General features: G+C 35.9%; 1 pseudogene; it reads right to left on the reverse strand.

Annotated features, from left to right (window-relative positions):
• Positions 1-21,097: 21,097 nt before the first annotated feature.
• Positions 21,098-21,855, reverse strand: LOC122910348 (annotated as a pseudogene).
• Positions 21,856-26,169: the final 4,314 nt, after the last annotated feature.

Here is a 26,169-nt window from a genome sequence, read left to right on the forward strand (position 1 = left end):
AGAGATAAATTTTGAGATACAGTTGTAGTCTTAGCAGATACTGGGATGTCCAAGTCTCCTTTATTGCAGTGATATTTGGTCATGGTGAAATATTATATATATTTTCTATCGCCCATTTATCTATCTATCTACCTATCATCTATCCATAAATCAATTTATCTGTCATCTATCTATATATCATTTATTTTCTATATCTCTATCATCTATCTACCTATTTTAAGCAGAAGGGAAGCCTCATCGTATCAGAATTCTGTTCAGGAAACTCCTGGCAAGAGACATGCTGCCAAATACAGAGTGAGTGTATATGTTAGCTTGGTATCTCCGTGTGATTTTTGTCATACAATCTAACGAGCTGGCAGGTAAAAAGGAGTACACGCAGATGGTCTTTCTTTCCTTCTATTTGCAATTTCTCCTTAGGAGAATATTCTTTACCTTTTGACAGTGAGGAATTCCAAATGCTTTGCTCCTTTTCTAAATACCACTTGAAAAAATTCCATTTGCCTATCAGGCAGATGACTCTGATTTATCAGCTCTGCCTCAAATTACATTCTATCACTTTTTAAGGATACACATAATCGTATGGCTAGAAGTACACTGACTAAAAAATCATCCTTTTACTACGAAGAAACTCATTTTTTTCCAAAATGATTTTCAGCACTATCTTCTGTCCAAAAGATCTGTATCTGAATGCATTAAGACCATTGTTAAATAATGAGATGCATCTCTCTCTCTCTCTCTGTGTTTTAACAATGCCCAGAAATTGCAGGAATACCCAAGATTAATTCTATCTTTTAATTAGATAAGCTACAACTGTTAAAAAATACAGCATTGAAAGTCACTTTTTTTGTTAAAAACATACAATTTTTTCCCCATTATATGCGCACTTGATTATCATTGCATGTTTTGGAGCAGAAAGAGCTGAAGGAGCTGACTAAAAGGTACTTGTACAAGTACCTTTAGTTTAATGGAAAAAGTTCAGATATACTGAAAGAATAATAGCAAAAAGAACACATTATCTTTAAATCATCTGTATCAGTAAGAAAAATCTTTTTTCTTTTTTTAAGGAAAGGCATTTTTATCAAGCTTAATGTCACTAATTCACACTAGCCCCTGCTTCTCCTGGACCCTGAGCATCTGTGGATGCTGACATTGATAGAGTGTGATTTCAGGGAAGTTCCATAAATTCTCTGAGAATTGGTTTACTTATCCCCTAAATAGAGGTAATGATATGCATTAAAACCAGAGTGAGATTTCACTGACTATATATGAAAAAATCTTAATTTTATTAGATTTTAAATATACTGGTTCTCTTATTCTGTCATTTAAACTGCAGAGCTACCAGCTAGACCCTTGTTCCTTAGCATATATATGACCTTCATTAACAATAAACTTCCTGGTAAAAGACATCTCCACAAATCCCATGGCCAACATTATACTTAGTAGTGAAAGGCTGAATTATTTCACCTGGGGTCCAGAAGAAGACAAGAGGGCGACTGTCACCATTTCTATTCAACATTGTATCAGGAGTTGTAGGTAGGACAATTAGACAATAAAACGGTAAAAAGAAAGTAGCCAGATTGGAAAAGAAGAAGAAAAACGACCTCTTTTTGCAGACGACATGACCTTATATGTAGAAAATCCTAAGGAATCCACTAAAAATCTTTAGAACTAAGAAAAGAGTTCAACAAGTTTGCAAGATTCAAGATCAACATGCAAAACCCCTCTATTTCTATATAGTTGCAATGAAGTTTCATTCCAAAAATGGAATTAGGGACACAATTGCATTTATATAATCAAAAAGAATAGAACACATATAGAAATAAAACAGAAGAAGTACAAGGCTTATACTTTGAAAACTACAGAGCATATGTGAAAGAAAATGAAGAGCCAAATAAAAGGAAAAACATTCTATGTTCATGGATTGAAAGAGTTAATATTGCTATGAAGGCAATATTCCCAAATTGACTTATAGATCCAATGCAATCTTTTTTTTTTTTTTTTTTCCAATTTATTTATTTTCAGAAAAACAGTATTCATTATTTTTTCACCACACCCAGTGCTCCATGCAAGCTGTGCCCTCTATAATACCCACCACCTGGTACCCCAACCTCCCACCCCCCCGCCACTTCAAACCCCTCAGATTGTTTTTCAGAGTCCATAGTCTCTCATGGTTCATCTCCCCTTCCAATTTACCCAAAAGCACATACCCTCCCCAATGTCCATAACACTACCCCCCTTCTCCCAACCCCCCTCCCCCCAGCAACCCACAGTTTGTTTCGTGAGATTAAGAGTCACTTATGGTTTCTCTCCCTCCCTATCCCATCTTGTTTCATGGATTTAGATCCAATGCAATCTTTATCAAGATTGTAGCAAGCTACTTTGCAGAAAATGATAAACTGATCCTAAATTCATATGGAAATTCAAGGGAGCTAGAATTGTCACAGCAATCTAGAAACACAAGGAACAGTTAGAGTCTCACACTTTCAGACTTTAAAACTTATTACAAATCTATAATAATCAAGACAACGTGATGTTGACATAAAGATAGGCATATAAACCAATGAGATAGAATTGAGAGTCTAGAATAAACTCTCACATTTGTAGCCAATTAATTTTTCACAGTGATGCCAAGATAATTCACTGGGAGAAAGAATAGTCTTTTCAATAATTAGTCCTGGGTCAACTGGATATTTACATGCAAAAGAATTAAGTTAGACCCCTAATACTATTTACAATAACTAGACAAAAATGGATCAAAGACCTAAAAATAAGAGCTAACAGTTTAAAACTCGTAAAGCACAGGCATAAATTTTTGTGATTTTAAATTAAGCGATGATTCCTTAGATATGGCATCAAAAGAACAAACAACAAATTAAAAAAAAATAAACTGGATTTCATCAAAATTAAAAACTTTTGTGCTTCAAAGGATACTAGCAAGAAAGTAAAAAAGATTAAGTCACAGAATGGTAGAAAATATTTGCAAGTTGTATATTTGATAGAAAACTTGTGTCTACAGCATATAAAGAACTCTTAAAAAGCAACAATAAAAAGGCAAGTAACTCAATTAAAAATGGACAATGTGGCTGAATAAATATTTCTTCAAAGAATACATACATTCACACGCACACACACAAATCATCAATAAACAAATTAAAACGTGTTCAACATTTTCAGCCGGTAGGGAGGTGCCAATATAAAACACAATAGGAAATCATAAGGTAGGAGTGCCTAGGTGGCTTAGCTGGTTAAGTATCTGACTTCAGCTTAGGTCATGATCTCAGGGTCCTGGGATGGAGTCCTACATTGTGTTCCACACTCAGTAGGGAGTTTGTTTGTCCCTCTTCCTCTGTTCCACCCCCCAATATGTGCATGAGTGTGCTCTCTCTCAAATAAATAAAATCTTGAACAAAGTAATCAAAAGGTAATTGTCTTTCTCCGAGTGACTTATTTTGCTTAGCATAATACTCTCTAGCTCCACTTATGTCATTGCAAATGGCAAGATTTCATTCTTGCCATTTCCATATGTATGGAGATATATCTCTTTCTATATATCTGTAGATATATAGTGATCTACAGATGTATCTATATATCTATATATCAGTCAATGGAAACTTGGGCTCTTTCCATAATTGGCTATTATAGATAATGCTGTTATAAACGTTAGGGTGCATGCATCCCTTTGAATTAGTATGTTTGTATTCTTTGGATAAATACCTCTTAGTGTTTAAGAAGCAAAACAAACAAGCAAAAGGGAAAAGAGAGAGAGAGAGAGGTGCAAACAAAAAACAGACTCTTAACAATAGAGAACAAACTGATGGTTACCAGAGGGGAGGTGGATTGAGGCATGGGTTAAATAGGTGATGGGGATTAAGGTGCACCTGTTGTGAGGAGCACCTGGTGATGTATGGAAGTGGTGAAATCACTAGATTGTACACCTGAAGCTAATATTATGCAGAATGTTAACTAACTTCAGTTTAAATAAAAACTTAAAAAACACAGTAAGATATGAGTTCAAACCAACAAGAATGGCTATAATTAAAAAGACAGAGAAGTGTCAGTGAGGATGTGGAAAAACCACAACCCTCATATACTGCTACTAGGAATATAAAGTAATGCATCCTCTTTGGAAAATAGTTCTAAGATCCCTCAGAATGTTAAACATAGAGTGACCATATGAACCACTAATTCACTCCTAAACATACCAAGACAAAAACAAAACAAAACAACATATGCACATGCAAAAGTTTGTACATGCATATTCATAGCAGCATATTCATACTAGTTTAAAGGAAGAAACAACCCAAATGTTAATGATGAATTCATTTATGAATATGTGGTATCTTCATATGATGGAGTGCTATTTGTCAATGAAAAGAAATATTGTACTAACTCATACTTCAGCACAGATGGACTTTGAAAACATACTTATGAGAGAAACAAGTCATAAAAGACCATGTATTTGTATGATTCCACTTATATTAAATATTCAGGATGGGTAAATTAATAGAGACAGAAAGGTTACGAGTTCTGAGGGCTAATGAGGACTGAGGAAATGGGGAGTAAATGGATTGTGAACACACTAAAAACCATTGAGTGGTACATTTTTAATGGGTGAATTGTGTGGTATGTAAATTATATCTCAATAAAGCTGCTAAAAGTAGATTTAATGAAAAGAAGTGGCCTTCAGCTTATGTGACTTGGAAACATTTTATAGATCTTATTTATTTATTTGACAGAGATCTCAAGTAGGCAGAGAGGCAGGCAGAGAGAGAGGAAGGGAAGCAGGCTCCCTGCCAAGCAGAGAGTCCAACATGGAGCTTGATCCCAGGACCCCAAGATCATGATCTGAGCTGAAGGCAGAGGCCTTAACCCACTGAGCCACCCAGGCGCCCCTGACATGGAAACATTTCACAGAAGAACATACCTCCTATACAATGCAATCGTATGCAATCAAGATGTAGCTTGCTCGAGAAAATGGCTAGCTGAGTTCGAGTGGGTGTCGAGAGCCGTTTATTTTGGAGACTTGTTTGTCTGGAATAGCCATTTGATCTAAAACAAAGAAAAGTAGACCAGAGAATTGGGCTAACCCATAACTGTTTTACTAGGAACCTTATATATTGCCATGCACATAAGAAAATAAATTTTATATTTATACTCATATATATATAATTTATATGTATACATACAGTATATGGGTATGCACATATATTTATGCATGTATATATAGATACCTATACTTCTGTATATGCATGCTTATATTATTTTTAATCTGAAGAATTTTATATTTTGCATTGGATATTTTTAGTAATTTGAAAATCTATTTCTGTATACTGTAGTGATTCTGGAGCACATTCAATATGCTCATTGTGTGTATCTATATCACATATATACATATCTATCCGTATATATCTACCTGTAGAAAGTTTACTTTACATAGTGAATGAGTTAATAATGTTTAATTTCTTATGTTTTGTGAGCATGTCATTTTCTTTCATATTTTAAAGCTTTGAACAGGGCATCTAAATAAAGCTGTAGAGTGTATGCAGGGATTTCTGGACGTAATCAGTAATGAGTCCTTCTAAAGTGATACAATTTCATCTTATATTTCAATATTTCTTCTCCTCAGGGTAAGTTAGGTTTGTGCTATTGGAAAAATGTTAAATTATTGTTTGCATCCCTTAAAGAAAACAACACCTGAGAGGGGACAGAACCATTTGCATTTGGAGGCATGTGCCAGTGGGAATCCCTTCTTCCTGATCTTAGAGTCCAGGAATATAACCAGGGAGCAAAATAGGTTAATAAGAAAGAGTGTGGAATTGGTTGATTGCTAATATAAAGATTGGCCAGTGTTCAATGGAAATAGCTGTCTTGAAATTATCCTAAATTAGAAATATTGCTGCTTAATCGTAGATGTGGCTAAGTATCCAACTTGATTCATTTCAAAATGACACCAGTGCTTCTTGTACTCTGACGGAGATGCAGGTTAGTGTTTCCTCATACCTAGATAACAAAACTAGGTTCAGTTTTAAAAGCATGTACAGTACATGCTTTAGGGATAAATAGATATAGAAGTCTGGTTGATATCTGCTTGCCTTTTGCTCAAAATATAGACTCCTCTGGTTCCTCTGTTACCAAACTTCACTTATGCATGGGGAGATTTGATTTCTAGTTGAGCTGCTGCAAGTCTTAGTCCTCAATTTCCTTTGAACATTTCTGCTGTAGCACTAGGATCCTGTCCTTCCTGTCAAAACTTCACTGTCCATGAGACTTCCCACTTGGTGTCTGCCTTTCTAGCTCTTACCTCTCCACCCTGTATTGATAAGGAATTATGATTTATCAACACCAAATCTTTTCCCTTGGTTTTCAATTTTCCTTAGATGCCCAAAGCAACAGGAAAGGGCTTTTAAAACTGGTGGCTGAATTGTGATTGGAATTTCATTGTGTCCAATATTGTAAGATATGGGCTTCAGTGTTTGGGAATTTAGGGGTCAGTGATCACCTCAAGTTAAAAAAAATATTTTTTTTTCTTTCTTTTTTTTTTTCTTTTTTTTTGTGATCTTGCTTTTTAAAAAACATTGAGGTATAGTTGACATATAATATTAGTTTTAGTTATGAGACATAATGATACAATATTTACATATATTGTAAAATGATCACCCCAGTAAGTGGTAAACATCCATCATCACATATAGTTACAGATTATTTTTCTTGAGATGAGAACTTTTAAGACCTACTCTCTTAGGAACTTTCAAACATGAAATACATTGTCTTTATCCATTCATCAGTCAATGGACATTTGGGCTCTTTCCATATTTTGGCTATTGTTGATAGTGCCACTATAAACATTGGGGTGCATGGATGCCTTCAAATTAGTATTTTTGTATCCTTTGGGTAAATACTTATTATTGCAATTGCTGGGTCATAAGGTAGTTCAATTTTTAACTTTTCGAGGAAGCTCCATATTGTTTTCCAGAGTGGCTGCACCAGTTTGCACCAATTCTCCTCAAGAAAGTAAGAGGGTACCCTTTTGTCCACATTCTTACCAACACCTGTTGTTTCTTGTGTTGCTGATTTTAACCATTATGACTAGTGTGAGGTGATGTCTCATTGTAGTTTTTATTTGTATTCCCTGATGATGAGTGATGTTGAGCTTCTTTTCATGTGTCTTTTGGCCATCTGTCTGTCTCCTTTTGAAAAATGTCTGATTATATCTTCTGACCATTTTTAAATTCAATTATTTGTTTTTTAAGTGTTGAGCTTTATAAGTTCTTTATATATTTTAGATACTAATCCTTTATGAAATCTGTAATTTGCAAATACCTTCTCCTGTTCCATAGGTTTCCTTTTCATTTTGTTGATTGTTTCTTTTGCTGTGCAGATATGGCAGATATATATCATATACATATATGATATATACAAACACACACAATGGAATGTTACTCAGCCCTTGGCTCAGGTCATGATCTCAGGGTCATGAGATAGAGCTCTGTGCTGGGCTCTATGGTCAGTGGGGAGTCTGCTTGAGACTCTCTCACTCTCTCTCTCTGCCCCTCCACCCACTTGCACTCTGTCTGTCTCTCTCTATCTAGAACAAACAAACAAATAAAATATTTTAAGAAAGAATAAAACCTTGCCATTTGCAATGACATGGATGGAACTAGAGCACATTATGCTAAGTGAAATAAGTCACTGAGAGAAAGACAAATACATCATGATCTCACTGTATATGTGAATTCTAAGAAACAACAGGTGAATGCACAGATACTGAGAACAGACTTAGTGTTGCCAAAGCAGAAGCTGGATAGGAAAACAATGAATAAAAGGGTCACACGGTGCAAATTTCCACTTATAAATTAAATAAGTCATGAGGATTTAGCATACAGCATAGTGACTATAGTTAATAATATGTATTGCGTGGAGCACTGGGTGTGGTGCACAATGAATCTTGAAAAACTGAAAAAATTAAATTAAATTTAAAAAGACATAAACATATGTATGTATTGTTTTTTGTTATGTCTTTTTAAATTTAATTTAATTTTTTCAGTTTTTCAAGATTCATTGTGCACCACACCCAGTGCTCCACGCAATACATATTATTAACTATAGTCACTATGCTGTATGCTAAATCCTCATGACTTATTTAATTTATAAGTGGAAATTTGCACCGTGTGACCCTTTTATTCCATTTTTCCTATCCCAGCTCCTGACTTTGGCAACACCTAAGTTGTTCTCAGTATCTGTGCATTCATGTTGTTTTTAGACTCCACATATAAGTGAGATCATGCAGTATTTGACTTTCTCTGACTTATTTCACTTAGTATAATGTTCTCAAGACCCTCCACGTTGTTGCAAATGGCAAGATTTCCTTCTTTTTTTTTAATGGCTGAATGATATTCCATTATATATTGTGTATATATATGCCACATTTTCCTTATGCATTCATCATGAATGGACATTGAGGTTGCTTCCGTGTCTTGGCTATTGTAAATAAAGCTGCGCTGAATATGGGAGTGCAGATATCTTTTCAGGTTAGTGTTTTCATTTCCCTTGGGTAAATACCTAGAAATGGAATGACCGGACCTCTAGTAGTTCTATTTTTAATTTCTTGAGGAATTTTCATATTGTTTTTCATAGTGACTATATCAATTTACATTCCCACCAATACTATGCGAAGATTCCCTTTTCTCCACATCCTCTCCAACACTTGTTACATCTTGTCCTTTTGTTAATAGATATCCTAACAGTGTGAGGTTTTATTTTAATTGTGGTTTTGATTTTAATTTCCCTCATAATTAGTGATGTTGAGCACCTTTTTATGTACTTCTTGGCCATTTGTATGTCTTTGAAAAGATGTCTATTTAGATCCTCTATCCATTTTAAAATTAGACTTTTTTTGGCTATTGAGTTATACATATTCTTTATATCTTTTGAATATTAATTCCTTATTGGTGTATGATTCACAAATATTTTCTCTCAGTGTATAGTTTGCCTCTTCTTTTTGTTATGGTTTCTCTTACTGTGCAAAATTGTTTTAGTTTGATGTGGTTCTGCTATCCTTTTTTATTAAGTATATGATCTTATTATATAATAGCTAATAGTTTCAAATAATGATTTTCTTTCTTTAGATCCCCTATTGTTATCTGGTATGAACCTCTAAATCAGTAAAAAATTCAAAGAGCTAAATGGAAGCCTATCATCCCCTGGGAGAGCTGTAAAGCAAGGATGGGAGAAAAGAGAAGGACTGGTGATAAATACAGTTATTGGGACTTAAAGAGGTACTGGAGTGAGGGAGGGTAGAAAGAAATGTGATGTGAAGCACAAATGATGATAAACATATTAGCGGACTGGGGATTGTGCATTACGGCATTCAAAGACCTTAGGGCAGCAGAGCCCCTGCCTGGAACAACATCATTACTGAGGATGGTACTGAAAAAGAGTGATGCTTGCTACTCTCCCTCTCTGTGTTCCTTAATTTTCCTTTTAACCTTTGAATTTTTTTTGTGGTTTCTCTTACCTCTACATCTACTATTTTATTATAGTTTCAAGATGTTTGAAATCAACTTAGAAGAAGATGGACTTCAAAGTCTAAATAATTAAGTATGGAATTAACGCAGAAAATGTTAAAGTTATGTGCCTTATGGCTACTTAGAAATATAATTTCAAATTGATCCCCTGATAATAGCTGATTCTGCATCATGATCTGTAAACCAGAAGAAAAATAGATTTAGATAAAAAATAAATTATTTTGCAATGACAATGATTTTGGTTTGGCTGATTTCAACTTCTTAGAAATTGGAAAGCAGAGGCACCTGGGTGGCTCAGTGGGTTATGCCTCTGCCTTTGGCTCAGGTCATGATCTCAGGATCCTGGGATGGAGCTCCACATTGGGCTCTCTGCTCAGCAGGGAGCCTCCCGCCCCACCCCCGCCCACCTCTCTCTGCCTGCCTCTCTGCCTACTTGTGATTCTCTCTCTGTCAAATAAAGAAATAAAATCTTAAAAAAAAAAAGATATTTGAAAGTGATTCTTGTCTTTTGACACAGCAAGAATTAGTGCTGATGAATGGGACCTGTTGTGAGATAAGAACGTGTCATCCATTAATTGTGACAGGAAAACTATACTCATTTGTTTGCTTGGGATCTTACAGTCACTTTTCATGTGAAGAATTAATTGAATGCATGACACACTTTAAATTGAAATCAAAATGAACATTTCCTTGCTCACCCTTGAGCAGGAGTAGCCTGAGTGACATGACTGAAAGTGGTGTTCCATACAAAGGAGCTTCTTTCCTTCATGCAGATTGGATAAGCAACTGGACAATTTTCACTGCTTATTTTGTGTATTAAGGCATAGGTTAGGCAAAAGTTCACTGAAGCTATTGATTCATCTGCATATGAAACATCAAGTGTTATCCAGGAGAAAGTGCTACATGTTCCCCAGCATTGCAAATTTGCCTAATAGCCGAGAGAGTGCATTATTTACTATTTACTTGTTAAACCTTGTTGCGATATTTTCACTTTTATACACTTTACAAGTCAATTGAAATAAAAATTGCAGGACTTTAAGGAAGTCAAAAATATAACTGCACTTTGCTTTTTTAATATTATCACAGAATGGCAAAATGTTATAGTCTGCAAGTCATTGAAGACAGATATGAAGTTCCAGATGGTAACTTTCTAATCAATTTTTATTTATACCGTTGGGTGGCATCTAATGTTTTCTGTGATGCCTATAAGAGCTGAGAGTTCTCAAAAGAAACCAGATTAAGTCAACAAATTGGAAATGAACATGTTGCTACCTGCATGCTACCCTCAGAATTTCAACCAAAATGTAGTTGAAAATATTAAGAAAGGATTCTTGCGAGAGGTATAGAAATGAGTTAGAAATATTAGCATGGAATGGGTTTGCATAAAGGGGCTATTTTAACAATCCTTATAGTAAACATAATTTGCATCAAAACCATGGGTGTGCATGGGCATAGGTCTGCGAGTTTCCTTGCCTTCTGAACATTATGTTAAGTGCTGTTTTTCAAAGTACTCCTCCTTCCAGAAAATACATTAAAGCAAATAGGCAAATATTGGGACTATCTCTATTTTTTTATATTGGACAATAAGGACAAATATTTCATAACTGTCTTTTTATTTTTTTTAATTTTAAGAAGATTTATTTTTTTATTTGAAAGAGAGGAGGAGGGAGAAGCAGAGGCAGAGAGAGAAGGGAAACTAAAGCAGATTTGGTGCTGAGTACAGAGCCCAAGCTGGGGCTCCATCTCAGGACCCTGAGATCAGGACCTGAGCTGAAACTAAGAATTGGTCACTCAACCCACAGGACCACCCAGTCATTTCTACTAAATTTTTATATAAATTTTGAACTGCTGCTTCTCAAAGTTAGTTGAAGAGTTATAGGTCAAAGAAAATGTTGACTTTATTCATTTCTACACTTCTCTGTGTTTCATAGCCTGTCTCAGAGGGTTTATGATGTTCTTTTAAAATATTTGCAGTCACTCCTGGGTATTTACCCCAAAGACACAGATGTCGTGAAAAGAAGGGCCATCTGTACCCCAATGTTTATAGCAGCAATGGCCACAGTCGCCAAACTATGGAAAGAACCAAGGTGCCCTTCAACGGATGAATGGATAAGGAAGATGTGGTCCATATACACTATGGAGTATTGTGCCTCCATCAGAAAGGATGAATACCCAACTTTTGTATCAACATGGATGGGACTGGAAGAGATTATGCTGAGTGAAATAAGTCAAGCAGAGAGAGTCAATTATCATATGGTTTCACTTATTTGTGGAGCATAACAAATAGCATGGAGGACAAGGGGCGTTAGAGAGGAGTAGGGAATTGGGGTAAATTGGAAGGGGAGGTGAACCATGAGAGACTATGGACTCTGAAAAACAGTCTGAGGGGTTTGAAGGGGCGGGGGGGTGGGAGGTTGGGGTACCAGGTGGTGGGTATTATAGAGGGCACGGCTTGCATGGAGCACTGGGTGTGGTGAAAAAATAATGAATACTGTTTTTCTGAAAATAAATAAATTGGAAAAAAATATTTGCAGTCATTATCTGGAAAATATAAATATTTTGAAATGTGCCATCAAACAAATATATTATTTTGTGTATTTTCAGTTAGTCAGAATGAAGAAACAGTGTGAACACTGCAGGCAGGATTCTTTAAAAGAAGATCTATTTCTTCTTAATAGCATCTTCTTTATGTAACACAAAGCTTAAAACTTTTAAAGTTTTGTACACCTGTATCATTTTGGGTGCCTATTTCTTCTACATCTTCGTTGACTGTGTCCTATCTCTCTCCCTTGTTTGCCCGTTCTGGTGCTCCTCTCATTTATCTCTTAAGAGGTTGGTTCTGCCAGTTAAGCACACAGGTTGGTCTTGATCATGCAGCTGACTAACTGAAACACTCAAAAACACATTTGATGCCTTTAGTCACATACATGTAGTGTCATATCCAGAATCCAAATAACTTGAAACCCACCGTGGATGTCCACCTTTTTCATTTGCATTTGTAACCCTCCTGCTCACCCCCAGAACTGGGAATTCTATCCAGAAATGGCTTTTCAGTTATAGAAATTACCATCTAAATTGCTTAGAAAGAAAAATATCATTCCATATAAAAAACTCATTTGTTAAGACCCCTGCTAACGCATGTTGTTTCTTTGCACAAATTAAAACTCTCCCCTCCCTACACAAATGCACATACCTCTCCCTGAGTAGATATGGCTCAGCAGTTGCCCAATTTTTTTTAAAACAGAGACACACCAGATTTCTGCTGCAATGTGTTCCTGAGTCAGGCCCCCTTCTGCAGCAACCAGCATGTTCTGTCTTATGTAAACTGCAAGCTCCGCATTAAGAGATGTAGGGACCATTTATAAAGGAAACTATGTGATGAATGGATTGGAATCTGGGGCAAACCTGCCTTTACGAAACACAAAGTGTTGAATGTTTACATTATACTGTATAGGTTTAATTTTGATATTAATAATACATACTTATTGTAGTGGACTTTGAACAGGTGGCAAGAGGAAGGAAAAATCCCTTATTTCCCAGAGTTAGTCATTGTTAATATGAGCTTTATAGATCTTTACTGAAAAAGAAAGAATAAACATTGTTGAAGTTCCTCAATATTTGTGTGTATTGTAACAATAATTTTTAATGATTTTGTAATGTTTCAGAATGGATGTACCACGTTTTATTAATTCCTAGTTGTGTAACATATGGATAATCTAAGTAAAATATTATTCTCTGACTTGAATTTCTGATGTTACACATCTGAATAATGAATTCTTTGCCTCTCTATGACACACAAATTTCTACCCAGCCTAAAGTAGAGGCCTTGCTAGGGAACAAATTTTTTCTGTTAACAATGCACTATTATTGCTGTTGTAATTATAAATGCATTGCTACTGGAGAAAATTATTTTATTATGAATTTCAGTGTCTAATCCCAAGGATTAGTTTTTATCCTCCATACTGCAGTTTTAATAATATAATATATCAAGGGTTTATTTACTGTTTTATGTAGAGCCACAGATTTGTTTATTCAGAGAATTTCAAGCAACCAGATTGCAAAACTGAGAATAACTTGCAAATTTGATTAATTTTCTTATCTCAGCTGGGCTCAACTTTAAGAGCATGAATCCTGACACACAAAACATTCTTTCTATTGCAAATATTCTAACTTGGAAAAGAGAAGAATATTATTATCAGTGATACTGTTTATTTTACTGTTCTTCTGTTTGAAAAGATTCCTTAACTACTGTTTTCCTGCTTGCATTCAGAGCACACAAAAACATTGAGTTGCCTAATCAAAGAAGTTGTCTGACTTTTTTTCCTGCTAACTGGGATTACAAAAGATGTTTTCAATCCATTTGGACAAAGATTTTTTTTTTAAAACAAGTGGTTCCCTCTTTCATCATCTTTTAATTCTTCTCTCCACATCCTGGGTTCAGTGGCTATTTTCAATGAAAATTCTATTAGCTGTAACTCACTGGTATCATTAATCAGATAGTATCTTTCTAACAGCCAGCCAGGATTTCTCAGAGGAAGATGGAATAATTTTCAAGGATGTAAAGAAGTATAAAATGACTGATATTCCTAGATAAAACTCAGTTTACTCATGGTACTCTGGACCCAACGAACATAGGGTCAGTCCTTCTCTGGCATGGCTACTGTTAAGGATGCAGGTACTCAGGTAAGGGTGTGAGCATACAGACAACTGATTTTCCGAGAGAAGTATTTCCTTTCAGATATTCCTGTTGTCCACCTCCACCGAGATGGGGGAGAATCCTGCCCACATACCTGGGAACCCGGATACTCAATTGTGTGTGTCCCACTTCTGTTACACAGTCAATTGAGGCAATGCTTTATTTAAAACAAACAGCCCAAAGAAAGAAAGAAAGAAAGAAAGAACCTAAAAGATGATGCTTTCTCCTTCTCTTAATTCAAATCCCCATGAAGCTTGATAACCAGATGGGACAACTGAACAGTCAGTCCCTTTATGCCCCTGCTCCATGCTTCCCAACACAATGTCCTGGGATGTTACTAAAAAAACCATTGATGAGAAGGTCAAATGCCCGCATTTCAGTTAAAATTACTGTTGACCATGTATCATTTATTACTTTGTCCCCAGTGATTAATGGCACGCCCATAGTGGGGGAGGGGTAAGAAAAGTAGTTTCTTATTCTACACTGATATATTTTCTAGTGTTAGATAATGGATAATGATGTATTTCCTCTTTCCCTTGATTGTTAGGTTACTCAGGTAAGCTATAGTCTCCCCCCCCCTTTTTTTTTTTAAGATTTTGTTTATGTATTTGACAGAGATCACAAGCAGGCAGAGAGAGAGGAAGGGAAGCAGGCTCCCCGCTGAACAGAGAGCCCGAAGCAGGGCTTGATCCCGGGTCCCTGGGATCATGACCTGAGCCAAAGGCAAAGGCTTTAACCCACTGAGCCACCCAGGCACCCCTCCCTTTTTGTTGTTTTATTCAGCTATATAGCATATGGCTCAAATAAATGTTTGTATCTGATTTTCTATTGTGTGCTAACTCGACTTTTTTTTGCAATGAATAAGTTTTCTCCCACACTTTTCTTCTGTTTTTCACAATTTTGTTGATTAAATTTAATTGTGACAGGACCACATGGGAACTTTTTTGTGAAATGGAAGTGGTCTGTATCTTGATATAGTGGTTATGTTGGTGTATACATTTGTCACAATTCACCAAGTCGTACCCCTTTAAGAATAGGTGCTGTTTATAATATCTAAATTAAACCCCAATAGAAGCCATTTTTTAAATAAATGAATGTCCAGAATAAAAATTCATATATTGACTGCAGTTTCCGTTTGCAAACTAAAACATCGTTATTGATCTTTACATGAAAGAAGCATATTATTTCAAAATATAATTAAAAGTTTCCTTGAGAAACCTTCCAATGTTCACATTAAAGATGGTCACTCTGGTTAGTAGTAAGTATAAGAAACTGAGTCATATGAAATAGAGATAAGCCTCAGGAAATTAACTACAAGTACGACTTTGGGAAGTGTCTCCTCTTGTTGTAAAATTGAACCCAATGGTTTCTCTCTCATTAAGACTGAAATAACATTTTGTGTTTCTATGAGAATCCTATAGTCAATGCATGGTAAATACACATTTATATATATAATTTTCTACTGGATTAACAAAAGATGAAACAAATTTACATAATCTCACAACCGTGTATAAATCCACATATATTACAGTATAATACCCATGACCTCATGGAACACGGGACATAAAATAGTTCAGCAGCCGTACCAGCTGCAGCAATTCTCCAGGTACGTTATCAAAAACCTGTAAGTAGCATTCTTTGGGGTCTAATGCTAAGGCCTGGAGACAGGATTCTGGTTTTTTTGTGACAAGAACTCTAAAATTTGTTGAGTATGGTTTAAGTGGACTCACCATACTCACCCCAAAAAGTAACTATGTGAGGTGATATATACGTTAACTCACTTGATTACGGTAAATATTTTATAATGTACATGTATATGAAATTACCATTGTACACTTTAAATATATACAATTATGTTTGTCAATTATACCTCAATGAAGCTGGAAAAAAGAAATTCTGGATAGGAGCTGTAACAGTTTTGGCTCCGTCTACCATAGGACACTCAGACCAAGTCAACAAGAACAAGGTGATTAACTACCACATGGAGGTCATCCTTCATTAGGAGGAGCCGGAAGAGACTGAGAAATTTGACAAACAGAATGCTTCTCAAAATCAAATTAAATACTTCCTTAACAACCAGAAGCAAAAGCCATAGATAAATCAAACCAGTTACAAATGATAAACTAAAATGATAATGGAAGTATCAGCAAAAGAGTAAATCATTTAAGCAAGAAAACGAGCCAACTGAAGGCAATTTTAGCACTTTGAGTAAGGGAGACAGAGCAAGAAAAGTACAATGTCACAACACACAAAGAGTGTCTCAACACTAAAGCAGAGGACACAGTATAAATGTTACAGAGACATAGGAAGATGAGGCATACAAACACACATGCACACACACACCTCACACTTACTGCCTCTCCAAGAGTCTTATACTTTTTGTTTGAAAGAAAGCTTTCAAAATACTATGGAAGCATGAATCAGATATAAAGGTATTTGTAGGTGAAGAAGTGGGGGTGGGGAATTTACTACACTTTTGAGAAATGGGACAATGTAATATTAGCTAGAGAGGGTAACAGACTTAGGGAAATATTTTTAGGGGATGCAGACTCGAACAGTTTTTTGATCTGATTGAAGAAAACAGCAAACAGAGAAGATTGAGGTTGAAGAAAGTGTGTGAAGGTATCATTTGGGAAAGTAAGAAAATAAATGGATATTAAAGGAGAAATGGAGGATAAAGGTTGATATATTTATATCATGTGGCTATTCAGAAGACATTTTAAATAGGGGAATTATAGAGATTGCATATTGGCTCAAGAAGGTGTGAAGTGTGTTTGTTAGAGAGTGGAATGGAGTCACATAAAGATCTGAATTTGGGAAGAAAGGACAGAGGGAAGGATATAAGTGTATATGTACATATACATTTTGTCCTATTATATTTGGAAGCCAGGAACAAAGGAGGCAGGAGGCTGGGGGATGGTGAGGACAGGATAAACATGTGCCATTAGTAAGTAGGTAGGCTGAGTTATGTAACTAAAAGATTATCAGTCTTTAACAAAGTCTGAAGTCCTAGTGGGACAGTTGGTTTGATGCTATAAGTCAGAGTCAAATTGCTAAATGGTAAAGCAGACAGAGGAAGAGAATGGTTGCTGGAAAATCTACATTAATATTAATAGTCAACACTTCTTGAGCATTACTAAGTGAAAGGCACTCTTCTAAGTGAACTGCATGGTTTAACTTATTTATTATTCATACGTGATAAGAGCTGTTAATATCTCCATTTTGTCAGGGGCACAGAGAATCTAAGTAATTTGGCCAAGATTTCAGAGCTTATAAATGGCAAATCCAGGCGTAGAACCCAGACTTCTGATGCTAGAGGTCATGCTTTCAATCCCATCACTATTCTGCCTCCCATGTTAATGAAATAGATGAATGGTAAGTGATAGCATTTTACTTTTTCTTAGGCAGCATTTTGAGGGAAGTTTCAGGCTTGCAAGAAAATAGATGCCTCTTAGAGGCATCTGGCCTTTTCCCTTTCATCCCTCAGAGCAGCCCTCTGCTTTCTGAAACGTAGTGACATCCACTCATGTTCCATTCTGCCTCCATGAGCCCATGTTCACATTTCTTGCCTTGTGTTAGCCAGGGCTGGGGTCAGTCCCACTAATTTTCTTTTTTAAATAAATATCCCATGTCTTCCTAGAATATTATAAGATTAGAAAAGTCACTGAAGATGATGGACATTGTTTCTGTTAGTTTCTGTTATGTATTACTCTGCAAATCATGACCTCAATTGTTAGTGTCATAAAATGACAGACATTTATTATTTCTTATGATTATGCAATCTTGCAAATGATTGGCTTTCCTTAAGCAGTAGGTAGTAAGAGTTACTAATATTTGCCATTATCATCACCATCAGCAGCAGCATCATGATATAAATGATCCACAACCGGGTATGAGAGAACTTATATTCCTTCTCTTCTTGGCACCCCAACACCCTTGAGTCAGGAGTGTAGGACTGTGGGAAATCTCCGAGGCTGTGCTTTCTGAGTAAATCCAGGAATGTTTTGAGGAACTCAGTCAGTATGATATTGTAGAAAGTTTTTGACCAAATATGAAAAGACTTGATGGCCAGTGTGTGTCCACCACTTGATAGCTATGATAATTTGGGCAAATCCAAATCACCTGTATTCCCTGATTATTAATTTCTTCACATAGTCAGTGGGTGGGGGTTACTTATCTCACTAGCTTATTACAGCGTAGCTGTGATAATCAGATGGATGGTATGTGTAAGGTTGTTTAAAAAGTGTAAAGTGCCAAACCAAAATACTTAAGTAGGTACTGTTACCTTTCCTACTATGGTACTGTTTCAAAAGCTTTACACGTGTTAAGTCATCTGCAGGGTCATTGCTATTATTGCCCCTCCCGCTCATCTTTACTTTTGGAGACTGAAGCACAGAGAGGGCCAGTAAACTATCCAAAGCCAGGTTGCTCATAAATGACGGAATAAGAAACCAGAGAGAGGTAGGTATCGACTCCTGACAGGAAAGGATCTAAAAAACACTGAGCAACACTACCAGATGCCACCATGAGGGCATAGAATGACTGGATCTAGGAGGGAGGCTGGGCATGGGTTGCTGGTCCCAGGCTGACAGGGAGCAGCTGAGTGCAGCCTTCTTGATTATATCTTCATTCAGAGGCATTGGGTGTAGCAGAGGAAGATTATTTCCTTCAGGCTTTCTTTTAAGGTTCCTTTAACCAGTCCTTTGGGAATTTTACCCCCAAGCTGAAACCCAGCTTCTACATTTGGGAGTTTGGAGCTCTTGACAAGGTGTTTTCCCGTCTTTGGTTTTAGACAGAGGAACTGGCTTGGTCCTCAGTGATTTTCTTTACCATATTGGATTTAGATCATATTGTTTCTTTCATTTCCTTTTTCAATCTGTAAAACAGGAAAGAAGATAAAATATAATAATGATTACCCCAGCAATAGCCCAAACTCCAGATGCTCATCTTCCAAGGCCTGAATCTGAGGTCTTAGCTGAATATTCAAGCAATTTCTTCTTATCCTTATAGTCATAGTTCCTAGGATTTTAGAGAATGCAGACAATTTCATGTATAAAATTAAAATGCATAGTAAAATCAGATGGTAAAAATTCAGGAAAAAATTTCACCTCCCAGATATGTGCAACCTGTTTCATAGGTGGCTTGACTCTGAAAAAACACTATTTTCTTAAAATGTGTACATTTATTATCTGAAAAATACCCATAAATTAGACTGTGATCTTGACTCTTCCTAACATTGTCAGGTGCTTATAACTTGGGTTGAAAATAAAATCACTGATGCAGAATGAGATACTAAGAATTCATTATGCCTTTAGCCAACGTTTCTTGAGTGCCTACTTTAGGAAGACACTGTGCTACTGCAAAGGAGAGGAAAAGGTAATCTCAAACCTTAAGGAATTCCTAAAAGGTAAACTGTCATATGAGTAAGAATTCCAAAACTGAAGGAATGATTAGCTCATAGGAGCCTGTCTCTTTAGTGGAAAGTCAGAAAAGTTGTAGAGCTGGCCAGCTGGCACCAAGTTGCCAAGAAAGTCCCAAGAAGGAGTGCCTATATATAAACTGGGGTGGAAGAGAAAAAGCTGGGCCACTGTCTCATACATTCAGATAAATGAGTGAGTTGTTAAGGACTATTACTCTGTATACGCCAGAATCTAACCAAGACAGAAGGTTCTAGTAGATAGAGATGTGCCAGGTCACAAAAATGAAAATCAATGGGCTCAGTCCCACGTGAGTGAATGAATCAAGTTATATGCATGTTGAGTATTTAAGGAAAAAACCAAAGGAGAATCTGGTATAGCTTTTTTCTGTGCCTCTCTCTTTGTAGCTGGGTATACCTGGCTTTTTCTTCTTCTTCTTTTTTTTTTTTTTAAAGATTTTATTTATTTATTTGACAGACGGTGATCACAAGTAGGCAGAGAAGCAGGCAGAGAGAGGAAGACAGAGAGCCCGATGCAGGGCTTGATCCCAGGACCCTGGGATCATGACCTGAGCTGAAGGCAGAGGCTTTAACCCACTGAGCCACCCAGACACCCCTATGCCTGGCTTCTTTTGCAGTCTCTTCAAGAATATCTCCCTTGAAGACAAGGACTCTCAATGTTTTCTCTCATTCTAGATGTGTTCTACAAACAAGTCAGTGCCTGAAGCAACCCATAAGGTTCTGGGAGAACTAGTGGAGGACCCATGGTCCATGAATTTCCAGGGAAAAGAAGGAGCATACCAACTTTTCCATCGGTCCTGTGACCTGGATTAGTAAGAGTGGTTTCTGAGTACGTGTGGGGAAGTGCCTACCAAAATAAGTAGAAGGAAAAGATTCTCTGTACTTACTCATTTCTAGCAGATACATTGTTCTTAGCTGGCTTTTTAAGAGTGAGAGAAGGCAGCCATTGATGCCATGTGAGCACACTCATGGTCAAGGACACCCCTGGAATCTATATGGATCTTTTGGGGGCAATCTCCAGCGTACTACAAATAGCATGAAACCCACTAAATGTGACATTAGACTGAAGAAGGCACAGCATTTTTTAGGGGCAAAGGATCATTATTCAATGCTTATTGTTCGTTGCCTTCCATGTGGAAGACAGATGCTTTTTATAAAATAACATGTAAGGAAAGGATGCTAATACACTTTTTTAAAATGAGTTGCAGTGATTGGAGTTCCATAAAGTGAAGTGGTAGTAGAGTGGACTTTGATGCGCGGCAGAGATTTAGAAATTTAACTCTGCTCTTATCTTTCTCAAGAAGCATGTGGGGTTTAAGGGTTTGCTCATGCATAGCCAAAGTTTCAGTTTCTTTTCCATTTCTTTTTTGTTGTTGTTGTTGTTGTTGTTAATTTTTTTTTGGATGTATGATCTTATTTATTTGTTACTCTTAGAAAATCTCATTTCTGATTGCACTCAGGCTTAGAGATAAAAGCTCTCAAAGAGGACAGTCTCTGTTTCTTGGTAATCTGATCCTGAGTTTTTCTTTGGCTTCCTACATTCTCTTGGCCAAAAGTTTAATATATTCTGCAACCTATTTCTTATTTTTCTAAGTACTCTGTTTCTTTATGGCAATACATCAGTGTTTGTACTGGAGGACACCTGGAGAAACAAGATGCTGAATCTTGGGTGCTTTGCTTCTAGAATTCTTTTTTGTTTAGGGTCTTTCTCACAACATAATGGTAGGTATCATTTTCTTTAGAGAGATTGAAATGTTTATGGGTTCTTCTAGATCTTTTGGGCCCTAGGTGATGAAGCACAGTAATATCCGTGAATCCAGAAATATCTACCCAACCCCCACTTTTTTTTCTTACAATGACCAATTTGAGAACATTGAGATTGGCACCCACAGTTCAACCCTGAACAGATTTGTGCTTTCTTTCTCCAGTCCTTCTTGATCCGTAGCAAGAGTGCCCCTTACTCAGCAGCAGGCAGACACAATCATGAGTCAAGATACCTTCTTTCATGGGGAAGCCTTGCTTGGCATTGCCACCACTGATTCAGACCATGTAACACTTCCACTCTTCACCCCAAGCATCAGCAGCAACTTCTGTGATCATATGCTTCTCATAAAAGGTACAGTTTGTGAGTTTGTGTTCCTTGTCCACTTCAATGAGTTTCCGGCATCAGGACCTGGGAAAGAGATGTTCAGCTTCATCCTAACACAGCCTCCTACCACCTCCAAGGTACCATGAAAGAGACCTCTTTCAATAATTCTTGAAGCTAGTTTTGCAAAACTAAGAATCAGATTGAAATCCATCACATGTTATTGTAATTAAGCTACAAAAATTAAATTATTCAAACTTTTAAAAAAATTAGAATGGAATTGCTTAGTAATGAATGTATTTCACTTTCCACATTAGTTATCTTTTAAAATTTTATATGCTTTTTACCTCTAATTCTAAGTATCTCTTAGTTTGGAGACAATCATTCAATTGATTTTAGTAATGTATATTGTCCCTATCAGAGGTGATGTTCAATGCAGTTTAGAGCTTGTTTGGACAGATATTTATGGTCTTATTGACTTGCAAATAAAAACTTGTTATCCAAAAACATTTATAATGTGATGTTAGCTTGTAAGAAGTGATGACTTTGAAGATGCTTTCTTTATCTTCCCAGCAGTGTTAATTTAGTCAAACTTCGGAGACTGAAAGATTTGAGACTTCAGCTAAAAGCACAAATTTTGCTGCCTGAATTTATTATGAGAGACAAAAGAAGAAGTCAAGTTGGCTGGTACAATTTTACCTTATCTTCTTCGATGTATAATTGGTTTTAGTAGTTTGGATTCATTTAAAGTTCTCATCTTTCTATATGTAGCACTTTTCTGCAGAAATTTTAAAAGAACAAAATGAACACTTTTATTGCACTATCTCGCTTTAAACATGGTTATTTATAAACATTTAGGATGAATTGCATTTCAGAAAGTTGATTGATTGGCTGTCCCATTTTGGATGAAGTAGGACCATCTGTTTTAGAGAGAGAGAAAGAAGAGAGTGCTCCATTTTCTATTTGAAAGAAACTCATCACTTAAAATCCAGGTATTTTTTAGTGTTCAAATAATCAAAGTTAAATTCTTTTCAGAACCTTCACTTGATAGACCATTCAGTGTGTGTTTTGATTAACTGTCTGGTTGATGGATTGATGGCCCTTTCCTCATTGGGCTGAATTGACTGTGAAGGTGTCTGCAGTAAAAGGACCATGCTGTGCATTTTGTGAATGAATTCAGCTGATGATCTTTCTTCGGTAATTTATAAGAGACTATGGATGGGTAGACATTGGGACTTCAAAGCAGCACTCAGCTTCTTCATTCTGATATATTTCATATACCTAATATACAAATTCTACAATGTATCAATTACAATATAAAGTTTATGTCTCTGAAAAAATATTAATATGTTAAAAGACATGACCTTATTTTACTACCATATCAATATTTAATTAATGAAAGCTTAACTACTTCTGTCACTGTATGAATAACATTAATACTCCAATTCTGGTTTGTTCAAAAACTCTCCTGGAGAAAGGGAGGGAAATACTCTCTCTTAGTGATGCCTACATGTTTGGGAAAGTTATTTTAAATTTTCCAAATAAACTTCCCTTGGACTCTGAAACTAGGTTGTTGAATTCAAATTCCAATTCTACATTTCATTATTGTAGGTCTTGAACAAGTTTCCATAACTGCCCTATGCCACATTTTTTTCTCTATAACTGGGATCATATTACCTCTTATAGTATTATGAAGATAACATGAGTTATTAGATAACTAGAATGTAATAAGTTATTCTTATTACTTTTTATTATTCTCGATAAATAAATAAATAATTTATCATGCAATTTATTACTGATTTATAAGCTGCACTTGTCTAAGCTTTTCACATGGAGCTTCTGCTTTATCAACTAAATAATAAAAATTATTATCAAATTAATTAATTATTGATAATAATTAAATAATTATTTTTAATTATTAATAATTATTTTAAATTCTCTGTAATTCTATCATGATGACTTCTTCTACAACTTTCTATTCCTTGATGGAATTAAGTAACTTTGTCTTTAAACCAATTTGTGGATTCATGTCACTCGTAAACAGACCTGTGTCTTCAATAGGTCTGACCCTCCGATAGATCACCCCAGACTATATTCCATACAGGGTGATGTATGGAAGTGATGAATCACCAAATTGTATACCTGAAACTAATATTGCACTGTATATTAACTAATTGGATTTTAAGTAAAAACTTAAAAAATACTAATAATAACATAGAAGTTGATTGAATAACAATTCTAATTATTTATTATTTAGTTGATAAAGCAGAAGCTTTAAATAATAAATAAATTTATTAATTAATAAATTAATAGTAATTCTAGCTTAAAGAATTGTGGTTCACATCTGCGAATTGCTAGGCAAAATGGGATGTTGGCAACATACTAAAATTCCAGAAGTCCTGTTTTTTCTGCATCTTCCTATGAAGGCCACTAAAATTAAATAATACAAACTGAGGCATTTCACCAATTTCCACTAACTAGATAGTTACTGAATATCTACCACGTGACACACTTTTTATTACCCTTTAGGAATGCGAAAACAAATAAGAGAGAATCTCTTTTTTTAAAATCTCAGTAAAATAGAAAGGCTATCAAACATTTGAGCATCTATAATTTGCTTTGCACCAAGAAGTATATATGTAAGTCTGGGTAACTGAATAAATGTAGAGCATAGTCAAGATCTTCAATGTGAATTGTGAAGATCTATTTTCACATCTTTTAAAGGCCCCATAGAGTATCATTAAAGAGAGAAATTTCATAATTGGATTTTATGATATTCAGGGAGAGATAGAAGTTGCAATGCCCTATGCCCTCAACACCCGGCAAGTTTGAGGTCTGGGGTGATCCATTGGAGGGTCATACAATTGCCCCAGACCTACCCAAGACACAAGTCTGTTTATGAATGACATGAATCCACAAATTGGTTTAAAGACAAAGTTACTTAATTCCATTAGGGAGTAGGAAGTTGTAGAAGAAGTTGTCATGATAGAATTATAGGGAATTAAAAACAGAGGAAGACATTTTACTGTAAGGTTTGATTACAGTACATCCTGAATTTTTTAACCTGTATTTATTTATCTATCTATTTATTTATTTATATTTTTGCGACAACCTGGATGGAACTAGAGGATACTATACTAAGCGAATTAAGTCTGTTAGAGAAAGACAAATACCATATGATTTCACACACATTCGGAATTTAAGAAACAAAACAAAGGATTGTAGGGAAAAAGAGAGAGAGACAACCAAGAAGCAGACTCTTAACTATAGAGAACAAACTGATGGTTACCAGAGGAGAATTGGATGGGGGATGGGTGAAATAGATGATGGGGATGAAGGAGGGCACTTGTGATGAGCACAGGATGATGTATGGAAGTGATGAATCACCAAATTGTACACTTGAAACTAATATTGCACGGTATGTTAACTAACTGGAATTTAAATAAAAACTTAAAAAATACTAATAATAACATAGAAGTTGGTTGAAAGATAAAGCAGAAGCTCCGTGTAAAAAAGCTTAGACAAGTGCATCTTATAAATCAGTAATAAATTACGTGAATGTGATCTTTTGTCAGTTTCTCTGGACTCTAAACTTTGAGGACAGAGATTGTATCTTTCTTGCTACTATACATTCCTGGCTTCTGGCACATGGAAAGTTAAATAAATATTTTGATTTAATGGGTGAGTGAATGAATAAGTGATATAGGAAGTCAAACACTGCAATGTGTTAAGCCTTTGAACATTCAGTGGTAGTATTTTTTTTTTTAAAGATTGTATTTATTTTAGAGTAACACAGAGATAGAGAGAGAGAGTGGGGGGGGAATAGAGGGAGAGGGAGAGAGAATCTCAAGCAGACTCCCTGTTGAACATAGAGCCTGATGCAGAGCTTGATTCCATGACCATGAGATCATGACCTGACCTGAAAATCAAGATGAGAAGTTTAACCAACTGAGCCACCCAAGGGCCCCATGCAGTGTTAATATGAATCAAAGTATGTCACATTTAGTCAGATAGTCATAAGAATTTGATTGCTTTATACCTCTGTATTTTAAATACTGGCTTCTTGCTAGCCAAGTGTTATTGAATCTGAACATTATGTGAAAACTGGTATTTGGGAACTTGGGTAGCTGGAGAGACCAATCTTACAAAATTCACTCCGGGGAAGCAAAAACATTTGGCTCTATGGAGGAATTAAGAGACACACAGGATTTATTTATTAATCTACAAAAAATGAAATAGTCTGGCATACATGATATATACTGCTTCTCCTGGGTTCTTGGAGGAGACTTAGATTCAGCCTGTGAGGGAATGGCAAAGCTCTCTCCACTGGAAGCAAGGCTGGCAGGGCTGCAGCCTACGAACTGAGCATCCAAAGAGTGCTCATTTGGGTCAGGCCACATCTGCAAGTATGATGGCTTCTGGAATT

The sequence above is a fragment of the Neovison vison genome, chromosome 6, assembly GCF_020171115.1.
Source record: "Neovison vison isolate M4711 chromosome 6, ASM_NN_V1, whole genome shotgun sequence".
NCBI lineage: Eukaryota > Metazoa > Chordata > Mammalia > Carnivora > Mustelidae > Neogale > Neogale vison.